General features: G+C 40.8%; 1 protein-coding gene across 1 annotated transcript in view; it reads right to left on the bottom strand.

The window, feature by feature from the left end:
* si:ch211-236l14.4 (SITS-binding protein) overlaps nt 1-17523 on the bottom strand; it is a 77082-nt gene that overhangs the window by 45490 nt on the left and 14069 nt on the right. The window lies entirely within an intron of this gene.

Here is a 17523-nt window from a genome sequence, read left to right as displayed (position 1 = left end):
TTTATTTCTCAACCTTCCTCCTTCCTAAACAGGAGTATAGCTTACCTGGCTGGCATGACAATGAACCACAGGAAAAACATCCTCTATTCGGTATTTAAGTGCATAGAATACATGTATTATTTTACGCTGCCCCTGATTCGAGACAGGCGCATGATAATGGTCCATTCTAAATCAAAACAAAGTTCACATATATATTATTTAGTATATGTAAAGACATTATTAAATCAAGAATAGTGTGATGGGGTGACAATATTAGCCTATCACTTATGAATGGCATTATCACCAGCTTAAGGCAAATAGAGCAGGCTTTTTTTTGCAACTTTCAAATCATAGTCGCACACCTCATGTAGCCTAGCCCATAGGCATATATGTTTTGATAAGGTTTGTAATCACAACTAAAGTGGCCAAATAACTTCTTAAAATTAAGCATATTAATCTGCTTTACAATGGGTGTAGAGCCTAACTGGCATAAATACAGTGCCTTCAGAAAGTATTCAGACCCTTTGACTTTTCCCACATTTTGTTACGTTACAGCTATATTTTAAAATGGATAGCATTTTTTTTAAATCCTCAGCAATCTAAACACAATACCCCATAATGACAAAGTGAAAACAGCTTTACATTTTTTTATTCAAATGTATTAAATATAAAAAACTGAAAAATCTTACTTACATAAGTATTCAGACTCGAGGTCGACCGATTAATCGAAATGGCCGATTAATTAGGGCAGATTTCAAGTTTTCATAACAATCGGAAATCGGTATTTTTGGGCACAGATTTTGCCGATTTTATTATTATTATTTTTTTACACCTTTATTTAATCTTTATTTAACTAGGCAAGTCAGTTAAGAACACATTCTTATTTTCACGGCCTAGGAACAAGGCGACAGATTTTTCCCTTGTCAGCTCGGGGGATCCAATTTTGCAACCTATAGTTAACTAGTCCAACGCTCTAACCACCAGCCTCACGAGGAGCCCGCCTGTTACGCGAATCAATCAACAATCAATCAACAACTATCGTTGCACCAATGTGTACTTAACCATAAACATCAATGCCTTTCTTAAAATCAAAACACAAGTATATATTTTTAAACCTGCATATTTAGCTAAAAGAAATCCAGGTTAGCAGGCAATATTAACCAGGTGAAATTGTGTCACTTCTCTTGCGTTCATTGCATGCAGAGTCAGGGTATATGCAACAGTTTGGGCCACCTGGCACTTTGCGAACTAATTTGACAGAATTTTACGTAATTATGACATAACATTGAAGGTTGTGCAATGTAACAGGAATATTTAGACTCATGGATGCCACCCATAAAATATGGAGCGGAATAAACATTTTGTTTTCGAGGTGATAGTTTCTGGATTTGACCTAAGGCTCGTATTTCTGTGTGTTTATTATAGTAAGTCTGTGATTTGATATTTGATAGAGCAGTCTGACTGAGGGGTGGTAGGCAGCAGCAGGCTCGTAATAGTCAAAGGTATATGGTTTTGAGAGAAATAGTCGACATGTTATAATTCCTGTAATAACTTGCGGCTGAACTTGAAAGGGGTTCCTTCGTTATTTTACCGTTCATGTCTTCCATACAGAATGTCTTGATCTACTTCAAATAAGGTCTGTGTTTCGTGCTTAAACCGCCTCAGCTTTTTGATACCCGTGTAAATCTCACTAGGATAAAGTAACGTTTGTCAAAATATTTTCATAAATCAACTCTTCAAATAAAAAAGATCTTTGCTTATATTTAGCCAATATTGATCAGAGTTACCTTGTACTATGGATATCGACACAGTTATACAATTGGCAATGTGGTGTAAGCCTACACGAAACACAGACCTTATTTTAAGTGAATCTAAAAATATCTTATGGAATAAATGAATGAAGGAACCGCTTTTCAGATTTTGCAATAAGGTGTCATGGGAATTATGACTCGTACTTTGGTAGTCAATTCTTACCATGTCCATTATTAAAATAGGATTTCCTGCATATAGAAATAACAGTTTTTGTTTTCAACATTCATCACAGGTAACTTAAACTCTATTTTTATTCAAACAGTTGAGAGTATTTGTCTCCTAAGCAGACTCTTCAGTATCATTGTTACTTCAGAGCTGTGTGTGTGTTTTACAGATGGCAGAGAAAAGCAGAGCACCAGTGTGGGACAATGACATGGAATTGGCACCAGGGAAAGCAAGGTGTCTTATTTGTGATAAAGATGTAAGCATGTTGTCAGCAACGGCTAAATCAGAAAATACCACCAACCTGTGGAATCACCTTAAGAACACCAATCCAAAAGCCCATATGTATTATATTAAGTTCAAATAAAAGTGTTCATTGTTCATTCAGTATTGTTGCAATTGTCATTACTACAAAAATGTGTGTATATATATACATTTAAAAAAACTGGCCGATGAATCGGTATCAGCTTTTTTTTTTATCGGCGTTGAAAAATCATAATCAGTCAACCTCTAATTCAGACCCTATGTGACTCGAAATTGAGCTCAGGTGCATCCTGTTTCCATTGATCACCCCTGAGATGTTTCTACAACGTGATTGGAGTCCACCTGTAGCAAATTCGAATTGACTGGACATGATTTGGAAAGGCACACACCTATCTATATAAGGTACCACAGTTGGGAGTGCATATCAGTGCAAAAACCAAGCCATGTGGTCGAAGGAATTAAACGTAGAGCTCCGAGATAGGATTGCGTCGAAGAAGAGATCTGAGGAAGGGTACCAAGCAATTGAAGGTTCCCAAGAACACAGTGGCCTCCATCATTCTTAAATGGAAGTAGTTTGGAACCACCAAGACTTTTCCTTGAGTCCACTTGGAGTTTGCCAAAAGGCACCCAAAGACTCTCAGACCATGAGAAGCAAGATTCTCTGGTCTGATGAAACCAAGATTGAACTCGTTGACCTGAATGCCAAGCATCACTTCTGGAGGAAACCTGGCACCATCCATATGGTGAAGCATGGTGGTGGTAGCATCATGCTGTAGGGATGTTTTTCAGCGGCAGGGAGTGGGAGACTAGTCAGAATCGTGAGAAAGAACTGATCATGTGACTGAGAGCCATGTAAGTGAGAGGTGCTTCGGCACCCTCGGGGAGAAGGGAATTATAATTATTACATTCAGCCAAAGGGAACAACGGCCACTGGCCGCAAAAGACATGGATTATTTTAGGGGGATTATAGCCACACAAAGAGGATGCAGCCAGGAAATTTGAGGCCTTATCAAGTGCTTGTCAAATTGTAAACGAGAGACTGATGAAGTGTGTACAACCTGCACAAAAAAACAAAGCAGAACTCATGCCTTTCATGTGATTTTTTTTCAAATCATCATTAGAGTTGCATCATGCAGCCTTACAATGTATTAAAAATCAAAACATATAGCTCAACATTTGTATCACAACTAAAGTTACATAAATAACTCTAAGTTAAGCATAGAAGAGTACCTGTTGTTTTGTTAACCGCTCAACACAGAACAGCCACATGTGCACACTCCCTCAAATCGTTTGGAGAAAATGTCCTTTCTATTTTATTCAGTTATGTTCAATTGTATTCTTCATACTATAAAATTATATAAAATAATGCCACACAATTCTAAGCAAATTTTGTTTGCTAAATGAACTAGTGTAACCCACAACCAAATGGCATTGCCAGATCCGGGCCTAACATACACTCTAAGAATTAGGGTTTCAACAAGGGTTCTTCTAAGTTCCTCAAAGTTCTTCGAAGAACCTTAGGGTTCTTGGTACTGAAACTTGCCGCCAAAAGATTCTTCCAAGAACCCCATAGTAGGTGGGGTTCATCGAGGAACCTCTTAGTTGGTGGTGGTTCTTGTAGGAACCTACCTGCCCAACTGAAACATTTGGATTTGAATATGAAAGGACAGCAGGTGGAGGTACTTAACTGAAAAATGTAAAGTTCTCCTCAATTTAAGGTAAGGTTTATCACTTGTATGATCTGAAGTGATTTTGTTTTATGAAGATACCATCTATGTTTTCATATTTGTGCAAATCTTTCTCAAATCAGAAAATGGACACAATTCAATGGATATCAATCAACAGAGGTAAGAATATGTACTGTATGCTATAAAAATATGGCTAGCTTTATTGGGTGCAGATGACTGAACTGCTCACATTTGTGTCTGTGTCTGCAGGTAGCGTTCTCATGACATCTGCCAAACCCAGAGTTGTCTGTCAGACTGCCAGATGGTGAAGGATGATTCATCACTCCAGAGAACGCGTTTCCACTGCTCCAGAGCTTGGCATTAATCATGGTGATCTTAGGCTTGTGTGTACCTGCTTGGCCATGGAAAACCATTGAAGCTCATTATGAACAGTTCTTGTACTGACGTTGCTTCCAGATGCAGTTTGGAACTCAGTCGTGAGTGTTGTAACCAACGACAGATGATTTTTACACACTAAGCGGTTCAGCACTAGGCGGTCCCATTCTGTGAGCTTGTGTGGCCTACCACTTCGCGGCTGAGCCATTGTTGCTCCTAGATGTTTCCACTTCACAATAACAGTACTTACAGTTGACCAGGGAAGCTTTAGTAGGGCAGAAATTTGACGAACTGACTTGTTGGAAAGGTGGCATCCTATAACAATGCCACGTTGAAAGTCAATGAGTCCTTCAGTAAGGCCATTCTCCTGCCAATGTTTGTGTATGGAGATTGCATGGCAGTGTGCTCGATTTTATACATCTGTCAGCAACGGCTGTTGCTGAAATAGCCGAATCTACTAATTTGAAGGGGTGTCCACATTATTTTGTATATATAGTGTACTAATCATTATACTAGAACTTGATGTTACCTTGTCTGACAAGAAATTGTTTAGTGCAAATCCAACCCTTGTAATCTTGCTGGTGAAATATCTGGAAGCAGGAAGTGATGGGATCCTTAGCTTTAAAATCTCTAAGGATTAGCCCCTTTAAATAAAAAAAATCACCTAAAATTACATACCCAAATCCAACTGCCTGTAGCTCAGACCCTGCAGCAAGGATAGGCATATTCTTGATACTATTTGAAAGGAAACAGTTTGAAGTTTGTGGAACTTTGAAATTAATGTAGGAGAATGTAATACATTAGATCTGGTAAAGATAATACAAAGGACAAAACATGTTTATTTTTCTTTTTTTGTACCATCATCTTTGAAATGCAAGAGAAAGGACATACTGTATTATTCCAGCCCAGGTACAATTTAAATTTTGGCCACTAGTTGGCAGCAATGTATGTGCAACGTTTTAGACTGATCCGATGAACCATTGCATTTCTGTTCGAAATGTTGTATTAAGACTGCCCAAATGTGCCAAATTGGTTTATTAAGACATTTTCAAGTTCATAACTGCACTCTTCTTAAACAATAGCATGGTATTATTTCACTGTAATAGCTATGGTAAATTGGACAGTGCAGTTAGATTAAAAATAATTGAAGCTTTCTGCCAATATCAGATATGTTTATGTCCTGGGAAAGTTTCTTGTTACTTACAACCTCATGATAATAGCATTAGCCTACGTTAGCTAAACCTGTCCCGCGGTGGACCCACTGATCCTGTAGAGCACATATGTCAGAGTCAAGGCCCGCGGGCCACATCCGGCCCGCGAGAAGGTTTTTTACGGCCCCTGGGATGATCTTGATTTGTTATTAGAACCGGCCCGCAGACCGCAGCAAGCCGGCAGCCCGCAGATCTTTTACACGCACCAATACTACATTTCCCACAATGCAACGGTGACGCACCGAGCAGTAGGCTGCTTCATTTCAATATTTATTGGCACAGCAGTTGTCAGCATCACAGTAAAATTAACTTTCAGATACCCATCAAAAATGGCAAAACGGAAGGTGGACACTGAGAACCGGGGGTTTCAAACAAGGTGGGAGTCGGAGTATTTGTTCACGGAGGTAGCTGGAAAACCTGTGTGTCTTCTGTGTGGAGAAAGTGTGGCGGTACTGAAAGAGTATAATCTGAGACGACATTATGAAACGAAACACGCGGACAAAAACAAGAATATGGACATGGAACAAAGGCTACAAAAGGCAGAGGAATTAAAACGAGGCCTCAAATCTCGACAGGCTCTGTTCAAAAAAGCCAAATCACAAGGCCAGGCTGCTGTCAAGGCCAGTTTTATTTTGGCAGAAGAGATCGCTAAATCAGCCCGGCCATTTACGGAGGGGGATTTCATCAAAAACTGCATGATTAAAGTTTGTGACGAAGTTTGCCCAGAAAAAAGGCAACTCTTTTTAAATGTGAGTCTGAGCAGAAACACCATTGCCGAGAGAGTAGACCATTTGTCCATCAATCTAAAAGAGCAGCTTGTGAAAAAGGTTAAAGATTTCATTGCATATTCCTTGGCTGTGGATGAGAGCACCGACATTTCTGACATTGCCCAGTTGTCAATTTTCATCCGCGGAGTGGACTCCAGCCTAAGCGTGACAGAGGAGTTTTTGGCTTTACGTCCTATGCATGGCACAACTACGGGGCATGATTTGTATGAAGAGGTGTCAAGATGTGTAAATGAGATGGAGCTGCCTTGGGAAAAACTCGTGGGTTTGACAACCGACGGAGCACCTGCGATGTGTGGACACAGGAGCGGACTGGCGGCATAGATACGGGAAAAGATGCAAGAGGAAAACGCGACAGGTGAGCTGACAGCTTATCATTGTATCATACACCAGGAAGCGTTGTGCGGTAAAGCCTTGAAAATGGAGCATGTAATGAGCATCATCACGCGCACAGTTAACTTTATCAGAGCCAAAGGTTTGAATCACCGCCAGTTCAAGGCATTTCTGACGGAGTTAGAAACGGAGCATGGTGATTTGCCTTATCACACAGAGGTGCGATGGCTAAGCCAGGGAAAGGTGCTTCAAAGATGTTTCGAGCTTCGTGAGGAGATTTGTCTGTTCTTGGACAGCAAAGGGAAAGACACAACACAACTCCGAGACGAAATGTTTCTGTGTGAAATGGCTTTTCTGTGTGACATTACGAGTCATCTGAATGCAATGAACTTGCAGCTGCAGGGTCGGGATCGTGTCATCTCTGATATGTACAGTACAGTGAAGGCATTTAAAACCAAACTGACTCTGTGGGAGACGCAGATGCGGAAAGAAAATTTGAGCCACTTTCCCAGCTGCCAGACCATGAAAGAGAAGCTATCTACCAGTGCGTTCCCGAGCGCACAGTTGGCTGATAAAATAGGTATGCTTGCCGCTGACTTTCGACGCCGATTTGCTGACTTTGAAGCACAAAAAAGCAGGTTGGAACTGCTCGGTAACCCATTTGCTGTTGACGTGGAAAGCTCACCACCAAACCTCCAAATGGAGTTGATTGACCTCCAATGCAATGATGCACTGAGGGCAAAATATGCGGCAGTGGGTGCTGCGGAGTTCGCCCGTTTCCTCCCCGACACAATGCCCCAGCTGCGCATCCAGGCTGCTCAAACGTTGTCTATGTTTGGCAGCACATACCTGTGTGAACAACTGTTTTCTTTGATGAACTTGAACAAAACATCACACAGAAGTCGACTTACTGCTGAACACCTCCACTCAATTCTGAGGATTTCCTCAGCTCAGAGCCTTACCCCGAACATTGATGAACTTGTGGAAAAGATGGGACACCACCAAGTATCACCCTCAACCTCAAACAAGTGAACATTACTGTGCAATCACATATTTAGAGTTTTTACTCAGTTCAAGTTTAAAAGTTAAAGTTTAATATTTGTTTTCACTGCATGTTACTTCTCCTTAAACAAAGTGTTGTTTTTGATTAATAGATTTTTGCACTTTATTTTATTGTATTTCAATCCAATTATATTTTTAAAATATTTCAGTTGAGTGGATGATAGAAAATTGCTATTATTGTTTTTTTCTTTGAAGTAAATTTAGCCCACTTTTGCTAAAATAGAAAATATAGGCTACTGATGGTGCCTTGAATACCGGTTTCTTTCATTTAATGTTCATGTTATGTGGATTTTTATATAAAGGAAATTTGTCTTTTGTGTCTGTTGAAAATTAAAGATTACTGACAGAGCCATAAGAAAATATTGCTTTATTTATCTGATCATATTGGAATATATTTGTTAGGTTTTCAGTAGGTTCAATTAGGTTCACTAGACTATATGCGTCATTTAAAAAATTTTCAATGAACATTCGAACAGTCCGGCCCTCGGCTTGTAGCTAAATTTTTTATTTGGCCCTCCGTCCATTTGACTTTGACACCCCTGCTGTAGAGGTTTGAAACATTCACACTACTACTACCAAGTTCAATTCCAGATACTTTTCAACCAGAATGTCTGAGTGGCACTTGGAAGTGCCACTGTGATAATAGTTTGCCTAAGAGTACCACAACAATTATAATATCTCTTAATATAAATATCTCTTAATATAATAAATATATTAAGAGATGACAAACAAAATACTTTTAATTTCACCCATACAACAACAGAATATTGCACAACAGAATCATTCAGATTAACCAAAGCACAGCATTTAACAACCATCTCGTATAACTGAGGGATGTCTCCTTTCATATCTGGAAAAGGACAACGTAGTAAAAGTAGAATCTGATGCTGCTGCAGAATTCCTCATCTTCACAGGGGGAATCCAGTTGACATTGGTGTCTTGATAAAGGTCAGCTGGTGAACAGAACATAAACAAATAAAAATCACACCTGATGTTAGAATATCACTTCTTTAGGTCACCTAAACCATCCGGGCTCTTGTTTGGTTGTGTTTAATTACAGCAGGTGTTTTAGTGTCATATATAGATTACATCTATTGTTGGGCTGGAACAATGGGATAAGTTGTCCTATCCTATTGCGGCATTTTTCCTATGCTGTAGTGTCTATACAATTTCCCTCCTCTTACTAATAAAGTTCTCAACAAATGATTGAGTGGTTCAGTGTCACTGGAGTTGTTTTGGATAATAATGTCCTCCTCCAGGCTATATGGACCTAATATTGCACAATTTGTGTCTCCCCTTTTCATGGTCATGGCTAGAAGGGATCCATATTTTTTCAAATTAATGTAATTTACGCTGCAGACTAGGATAATTAATGTAGCAGGTTAGGATAATTAATGTAGCAGGTTAGGATAATTAGGTTAAGATAAGGAAAAGAGTTAGGGTTAATGTACTTTTGACATTAATTTGACAAAAGCTAGATCCATTCTAGCCATGACCCTTTTTTCATAGGCCTAGATTACATGGTTACATTCAAGACATAGTCATTTTTATTGATCTGTTGTCAGTGTCAGCAGAATAGGCCTAGGCTACCATCAAATAAAAAATGATTCTGCTAATGTCTTCAGTCATATAAAGTGTAGTAAAAGTCTGACATTATCAAAGGCCACGTTTCCTGTACAAAGGAAAGAAAAGTCTCTGGTATAGCCTTTAGATCTTTGCCAATAAGCGCTTGTTAAATAGCCTAAATTATGACTATCCAATCTACTCATAACATTAGGAATAGTAGGCTTACAATTAGTCTGCAAATGTGATGATAGACGCATGCGATCCATTGTTATAAAGGTGCATTTTTATGGTGAAAAAATTGCTTCCCCAAAACTTGAGACTCTTGGGACACATACTAATAGCTAGACTACCAGCTATCTAGCTAGCTAATTTTAGCTAACATACTGTTGTTGTTAACACCTGCTTAGCATAACAGCTAAACTACACTCAAAATCGATCAGACTTGACATACCAGTGATGAAATTACCGTAGCAGACCTTGTACTGACAGCTGTCTGGTTTCAGGTCTTGACGGGCTAAATGTTTTTTTTTTCTCGCATTTCTGACAGTTCCTGAGACTTATCTTCTTGATGTCACCAATGGTGTTTCATGATTGCGGGGAATCTGTAAACATGTGTTTTTCATATTTTCTTTCCTGCCTTGTTAGAGCAGCCAAATACTGCACAGAAAATGATCGTGGTAATGGATCAACTAGTTTAAGGCACTGTTATCATGCAGTTTGGGGTAGCCACTTAACTGTTGTTGCCGGAATAATTAATGCGGTGGTCTTCCAACATAGCCGCCAGGAGGCATCATAAGTATGGTCCTTCTGTAGCTCAGTTGGTCATGGCGCTTCGCCAGGGTAGTGGGTTCATGGGACCACCCATACGTAGAATGTATGCACACATGACTGTAAGTCGCTTTGGATAAAAGCGTCTGCTAAATGGCATATATATATATATATATATACGTCAACTGCAAGCCCTCTATGCAGTCAATCCACATGCATACACTGGCTCAAATCATTTGATGATAGGACGTAGACAAGTAGCAAATGCAACAAGTACTGAGGTTGTATCATATAATAGCACTCACAGCTTTCCTGAGACATTTAAGGTCTGTTTACATATATTTTAAAGGCTTTTTATACAGAAAATGTGTATAAAACCTGTATAAACTGCATTAATAATTATATTACAATATTTTAAGTTGACTCTAATTCCATTACACCATTTCTGATACATCACATGCCTTACTTTTATTCTCTTGCATGAGTAAAAGCAGGACATGCATCACCTATGCCTCTATTGCCATTCATTCCAATTAGACTGGTTTTGGATTTCCATTCTGGAACTTTTGAGTATTTATGACATAGCCCCTCTAGTAATTTAAAATAATCTCTATGAGTACAGTCAGACACACACACACACACACACACACACACACACACACACACACACACACACACACACACACACACACACACACACACACACACACACACACACACACACACACACACACACACACACACAGACAGACAGACAGACAGACAGACAGACAGACAGACAGACAGACAGACAGACAGACAGGCAGGCAGGCAGGCAGGCAGGCAGGCAGGCAGGCAGGCAGGCAGGCAGGCAGGCAGGCAGGCAGGCAGGCAGGCAGACAGACAGACAGACAGACAGACAGACAGACAGACAGACAGACAGACAGACAGACAGACAGACAGACAGACAGACAGACAGACAGACAGACAGACAGACAGACAGACAGACAGACAGACAGACAGACAGACAGACAGACAGACAGACAGACAGACAGAGTCTCTCACAGCCAATGCCTGAGTCTCAGGGCCTGTTTGAATACCTTTAACATGCATTCTGACTTCCCAGCTGGCAAACCCCATGGCACATGCACTGTGAAACCTAACAGTATATCTTGCTAAAAGAATTAAGTACAATTTACTAAAAGGTTACTAAAAGTAAAATTTACTCACTTTCACTCAGTAGTTATTTCTCAATTATTAGTTATTATAGGTTGCACTCAATAAGATTGAGTGTATTTGATAGAACAAATTAGTTAGATGCAAGCTCTTTCAAGTGTGACCTTGATTACGTCTGACGTCATGCACGTTGACGTTCCAAAGGCACATTTGTCAAGTTCCGAAAAATGACTTCCAACATGGCGGCTAAACCGCCACGATTCCTTAAATCGGTATTATCTCCATAGCAAGCTGTAATCAACTATTTCCGGCAACAGTGGATACTTTCTCAATGGTATAAAGTTTTTCATTGTTCATTTGAACCATGTGTGTTAATTTGTCAAATTTCAAAGGTTAATCTGTCAAGCTAGTAATCAGGCTGCTAACTGGCATGCCAGGGCCAACATTACGTCGTAATAGCTAACATGACGTCATCAGATCCTCTCTCCTTTTCAAAACCCAAATGGACGAGAAGGTAAGAGTTCCCTCCCTTCTGACCTTCTCACCCAATGGGGTTTTGAGATGGAAACAAAGAGAGAGGAAATGCAATTGAGATTCTCCCCATGACACTCAGACCTTCAAGAAGACATTGACAAACAGAATCCAGTACATGATGGACTATTCTTATCATCTCAAGTATAGCCTTGATGCAGATCACATTTGCTCTGTGACGTCACCTACAGCCCACCTGTAAAGGAGTTCCTTTACAGGTGGAAGGTAGTCGAAGGTAAAATTCCACAGCTGTTTTTTTTACACAAATATAACAATTGTTTTGCTGTGCCAAACTTGTGATAATATTGCTAAAAACTGTTCTTTGCCGTCTGTCATTTCCAAATGTAGGTGTATGCAATTTCTGCAAATAACGTACCAGGACATGCCGAACACCTTCGATTCTGCGCTCGACCGTCACACCCCTTGTTTTATGACATTGTACTGACAGAGGGCATCAAAGAATGGAAGGATCGCTGACGCTTTGGTTGACATTCTGAGGTGTCATGATCTAGGCTACAGGCAAGACGGAGGACTCCGATCTTTAGGGCACTGCACATAATGCTGGAATCAGATCTGGTTCAAAGATCAACTACTTGTTACACCTTGAAAGTATTATAATAGTATTTGAAAGGTAGCAAAGAGTTTGACTTTTTGTAAATGTTCAATAAACCAAGGCAAATTAAACCAAGCCCGGCACTTATCACAAGTGATTTTAGGCAAAATATACAAATGTTTCTCTGGTGGATATTTTGTCAATTATTACCAATGATATACTGTTGATGTACCAGGTTATATCAGTAAGCCTATGTCATTGTTTCCCAACTCCAGTCCCTAAGTACCCCCAATCAGCTGTGCTTTTTGTACCCCCTATCCGGAGGACAAAAGTAACTTTGTTTTACAAGTTTTTTACAGATATATTGTTTCATATACATTAATTTAATAGGTTTAAGGCAATCGGTTTCCTTAAACCATTTAAGTAGCAGGTTTTCACAGTCAAGTGACCTTAACTCAATTGTGTTTACGTCAACTTCACTGACAAGGGTTACATGTCAATAACATAGTATATTTAAGTAAAGCCAACAACATAATTTAAGCACTCCACTCAATTATTCAAGTAAAGCCAACAACAGAATTTAAGTTAGCTTCAATCAATAGTGTTATGATACATTTACGTTGTTTATTCAAGTACAGCTAACAGGAACACTTTGCTTACATTTTGCTTAGTACATTGCTTACTCAAACATTGACAGTACAGTATAATCAAATGATTCATTTGCCAACTCAAATGGCTCAAGGCAATCGGTTTCCTCAAAACCATTTGATCAACTTACCTGATCAGGTTTTGGTGTGACATCTTAATGAGGTCATTGTCTGATTGTAAACATCTTACACCATATTACAACCCCCTGGTCTTAACAATGTAACCAATGGTATTTTTAATGACAAGATCAAGACATTATGGGAATGACGTCATATTCTGGTTGTTATTTGTAGCAAAACATCTCTATACAACCAGTATGTAATCTGACCATGATGTCATCTTTATACAACCAGTATGTAATCTGACCATGTCATTGTTACCAGTTTTTCCAGCTGGGTACTTCTATTCCCATAGAGATGATAGACCAGTGATCTGTAAGTGAGTGGATAGGTAAAAACATGGTTTCCACCCTTTTGCTTTCACCAATATTACAGTGACAGATCACTGATTTTCCCAAGACAGTCTGCGTTTCAGCTTGATCAGCTGCTGCTATTATCACGTTCAGTAGATACAGTAGAACAATGAAACCTGAGTTCATTGTTACCGTGGATTCACTCTACAAAATCACACATTTTCAATGGAGGGCAGAGACAAAGGAGCCAAAGAAATGGATACAATGCATTTAATGTAAAACAAATAGAATAGAGAACCACGTGGGCTCTATACGTTATGGTACGTTTTCCTAGCCCTGGGCTAAAAAGAAAAATGGCGCCGACAGACATGACAGCTCTGCTCCTAGCTCCTAAGCAACTTTGCAATATTTTGTTTTTTTGTGTGTTATTTCTTACACTATTAGCCCAGAACGTTTTTTGTGTTATTACATACAGCTGGATATAACTTTTGGATATCAGAGCGGCGGTAACTCACCAGCACTACGACCAGGAATACGACTTTCCTGAATTGGATCCTTTGTTCGGCCCCCCAGGGCAATTGAACTTATCCCAGAGGCTGCTCCAAAACGCAGCCAGGAAAGAAGAGGTATTCGGAGTGGACTTCTAGTCTGACTCAGGAGGCGGGCACGCCATCCACCGCTTCCAAGTATATTACTCGCTAATGTTCAGTCTCTGGATAATAATGTAGATGAGCTCAAGGCAGGGACTGTAACATTCTCTGTTTCACGGAATCATGGCTCTCTCCGGATATAGTGTCTCTGTCCATACAGCCAGCTGGGTTCTCAGTACATCGCACAGACAAGAATAAAGATCTCTCCGGGAAGAAGAAGGGCGGTAGTGTATGTTTCATGATTAACCAATCATGGTGTAATTGTGATAACATACAGAAACTCAAGTCCTTTTGTTCACCCGGCCTAGAATACCTCACAATCAAATGCCGACCGTATTACCGCCCAAGAGAATTGTCTTCGGTTATAGTCACAGCCGTGTATATTGCCCCTCAAGCCGATACCACGACGGCCCTCAAGGACCTACACTGGACTTTATGCAAACTGGAAACCACATATCCTGAAGCCGCATTTATTGTTGCTTGGGATTTTAACCATGCAAATTAGAGGAAAATGATACCGAAGTTCTTTAAACACACGGACTCTATTCTCTCTTCTGGGATGCCTACAAGATCCTTAGCCCTCCCTTCAGCAAATCAGATAATGTCCGCATTTTTCTCCACCCTTCCTATAGGCAGAAACTGAAACAGGAAGTACCCATGCAAAGGTCTATTCAATGCTGGTCTGACCAATTGGAATCCATGCTTCAAGATTGTTTTGATCACGTGGACTGGGATATGTTCCGTGTAGCCTTGGATAATATCATTGATGTATACAATGACACAGTGACTGAGTTCATCAGGAAGTGTATAGGGGATATCGTTCCCACTGTGACTATTAAAACCGACCAAAACCAGAAACCATAGATAAATGGCAGCATTTGCGCTAAACTGAAAGCGCGAAGCACTGCATTTAACCATGGCAAGGTGACTGGGAATATGGTTGAATACAAACAGTGTAGTTATTCCCTCCATAAGGCAATCAAACAGGCAAAACCTCAGTACAGAGACAAAGTGGAGTCGCAATTCAACAGCTCAGACACGAGACATGTAGCAGGGTCTACAGACAATCACGGATTACAAAGAGAAAACTAACCACATTGCGGACACCAACGTCTTGCTCCCAGACAAGCTAAACACCTTCTTCGCCCGATTTAGGGATAACACAGTGCCATCAACGCGGACTGCTCCCAATGACTGGCTCTCCTTCCCAAGGCTCTCCTTCTCCTTGGCCTACGTGAGGAAGATATTTAAGCATGTTAACCCTCACAAAGCTGCCAGCCCAGAAGACATCCTTGGCCGCGTCCTCAAACCAACTGGCTAGAGTGTTTAAGGTCATATTCAATCACTCCCTATCCCAGTCTGCTGTCCTCACTTGCTTCAAGATGTCCACCATTGTTCCTGTACCCAAATAAGCAAAGGTAACTGAACTAAATGACTTTCACCCCGTAGCACTCACATCTGTCATCATGAAGAACTTTGAGAGGCTAGTTAAGGATCATATCACTTCTACCTTAACTGACACCCTAGACCGACTTCAATTTGCTTACCGCCCCTATTTGCTTACGATGCAATTGCCATTGCACTGTACACCGCCAAATCCCATCTGGACAAGAAGAATACCTATGTAAGGATGCTGTTCATTGACTATAGCTCAGCCTTCAACACCATAGTACCCTCCAAGCTCATCATCAAGCTCGGGTCCCTGGGTCTGAACTCCGCCCTGTGCAACTGGGTCCTGGACTTTCTGACGGGCTGAAGGTAGGAAACAACACCTCCACTTCATTGATCCTTAACACAGGGGCCCCACAAGGGTGCATACACAGCCCCCTCCTGTACTCCCTGTTCACCCATGACTGCGTGACCACATACGCCTCCAACTCAATCATCAAGTTTGCAGACGACACAACAGAAGTGGGCTTGATTACCAACAATGACGAGACAGCCTACAGGGAGGAGGTGAGGTCCCTGGCGAAGTGGTGCCAGGGAAAATAACCTCTCCCTCAACGTCAACAAAACGAAGGACCTGATCGTGGACTTCAGGAAAAAGCAGAAGGAGCACACCCCATCCACATTGACAGGACCGCAGTGGAGAAGGTGGAAAGCTTCAAGTTCCTCGGCATACACATCACTGACAATCTGAAATGGTCCACTCACACAGACAGTGTGGTGAAGAAGGCACAATAGCCATCAGACTGTTAAACAGCCATCACTAGCCAGCTACCATCCGGTTACTCAACCCTGCACCTTAGAGGCTGCTGCCCTATATACAGTACATAGTCATGGAATCACTGGTGACTTGACTAATGGAACACTAGTCAGTTTAATAATGTTTACATACTGCTTTACTAATTTCATATGTATATACTGTATTCTGTAAGAACCAACCCTGGAGATGAGAAGCAGGTACAGAGAGTGAACATTTAATTTACACAGACATGGAACAGGACAGGAACAGCATCAGAACCGGGTAAAACAGAGACATACGACAATCAATGCGGAAGCGGGGAGCAGAGCTGGGGGACAGACAAATATAGGGAAGGAAATAATACAGGTGATTGAGTCCAGGTGAGTCCAAATGGTCACTGATGCGAGTGACGAGTTAAGCAGGTGTGTGTAATGATGGTGTCAGGAGGGAGTAATGCAGGGCAGCCTGGTGCCCTCGAGTGCCAGGGAGGGAGAGAGGGAGCAGGTGTGACTGTAATTCTATTCTACTGTAGTTTAGTCAATGCTACTCCGACATTGCTCGTCCTAATTTCTTAATTCCATTATTTGCTTCTAGATTTGTGTGTATTGTTGTGAATTGTTATATATTACTGTACTGTTGGAGCTAGGAACACAAGCATTTCACTACACCCACAATCAATCACATCTGCTAAATATGTGTATGTGACAAATACAATTTGATTTGAAAAGCGCTTTCAGTGGAGCTTTTTAATCCAGGACTAGGCTTAATCTGTGTCTGGGAAACCGGCACTACATTTTTGAATGAGGAAATATTACCTGCAAAATGTTAGCATTAGTATCACATTAGCATGTCTGACATGGTTGAGGATCAGGTTTGCTATGCCCAGAGATAGCGGCAGTAGCTTCAGCCCAGAGCACTATTGTTATTTGTCTTCAAAGCACAGTGATAGATAGTGGGTTAAAAGGTCCTGGACATTACTGCTGCCCTCTCAGAAGGTGGAGAAGAGATTTAAGTCATGTGACAGTTAAGCCCCTGCTACTATGTTATATAAGACTGTGTGTGTGTGTGTGTGTGTGTGTGTGTGTGTGTGTGTGTGTGTGTGTGTGTGTGTGTGTGTGTGTGTGTGTGTGTGTGTGTGTGTGTGTGTGTGTGTGTGTGTGTGTGTGTGTGTGTGTGTGTGTGTGTGTGTGTGTGTGTGTGTGTGTGTGTGTGTGTGTGTGTGTGTGTGTGTGAGTGGGGAAACAATGGTGTGATGAATCACAAAGGGCTTTTGTTTGTATCACATGATGATAATTATGGCTTTTAGTTGATGCATTGCCCCATGCTCTGATCTGGACTGGCAAAGCTGTCTGGGACAAAGATTAGCATGTTTTAGCTCCAAGAA

This window comes from Oncorhynchus gorbuscha, linkage group LG01 (assembly GCF_021184085.1).
Source record: "Oncorhynchus gorbuscha isolate QuinsamMale2020 ecotype Even-year linkage group LG01, OgorEven_v1.0, whole genome shotgun sequence".
NCBI lineage: Eukaryota > Metazoa > Chordata > Actinopteri > Salmoniformes > Salmonidae > Oncorhynchus > Oncorhynchus gorbuscha.
Note: the sequence above shows the minus strand (reverse complement) of the source record. Positions and strands in the feature narration are given on the sequence as shown.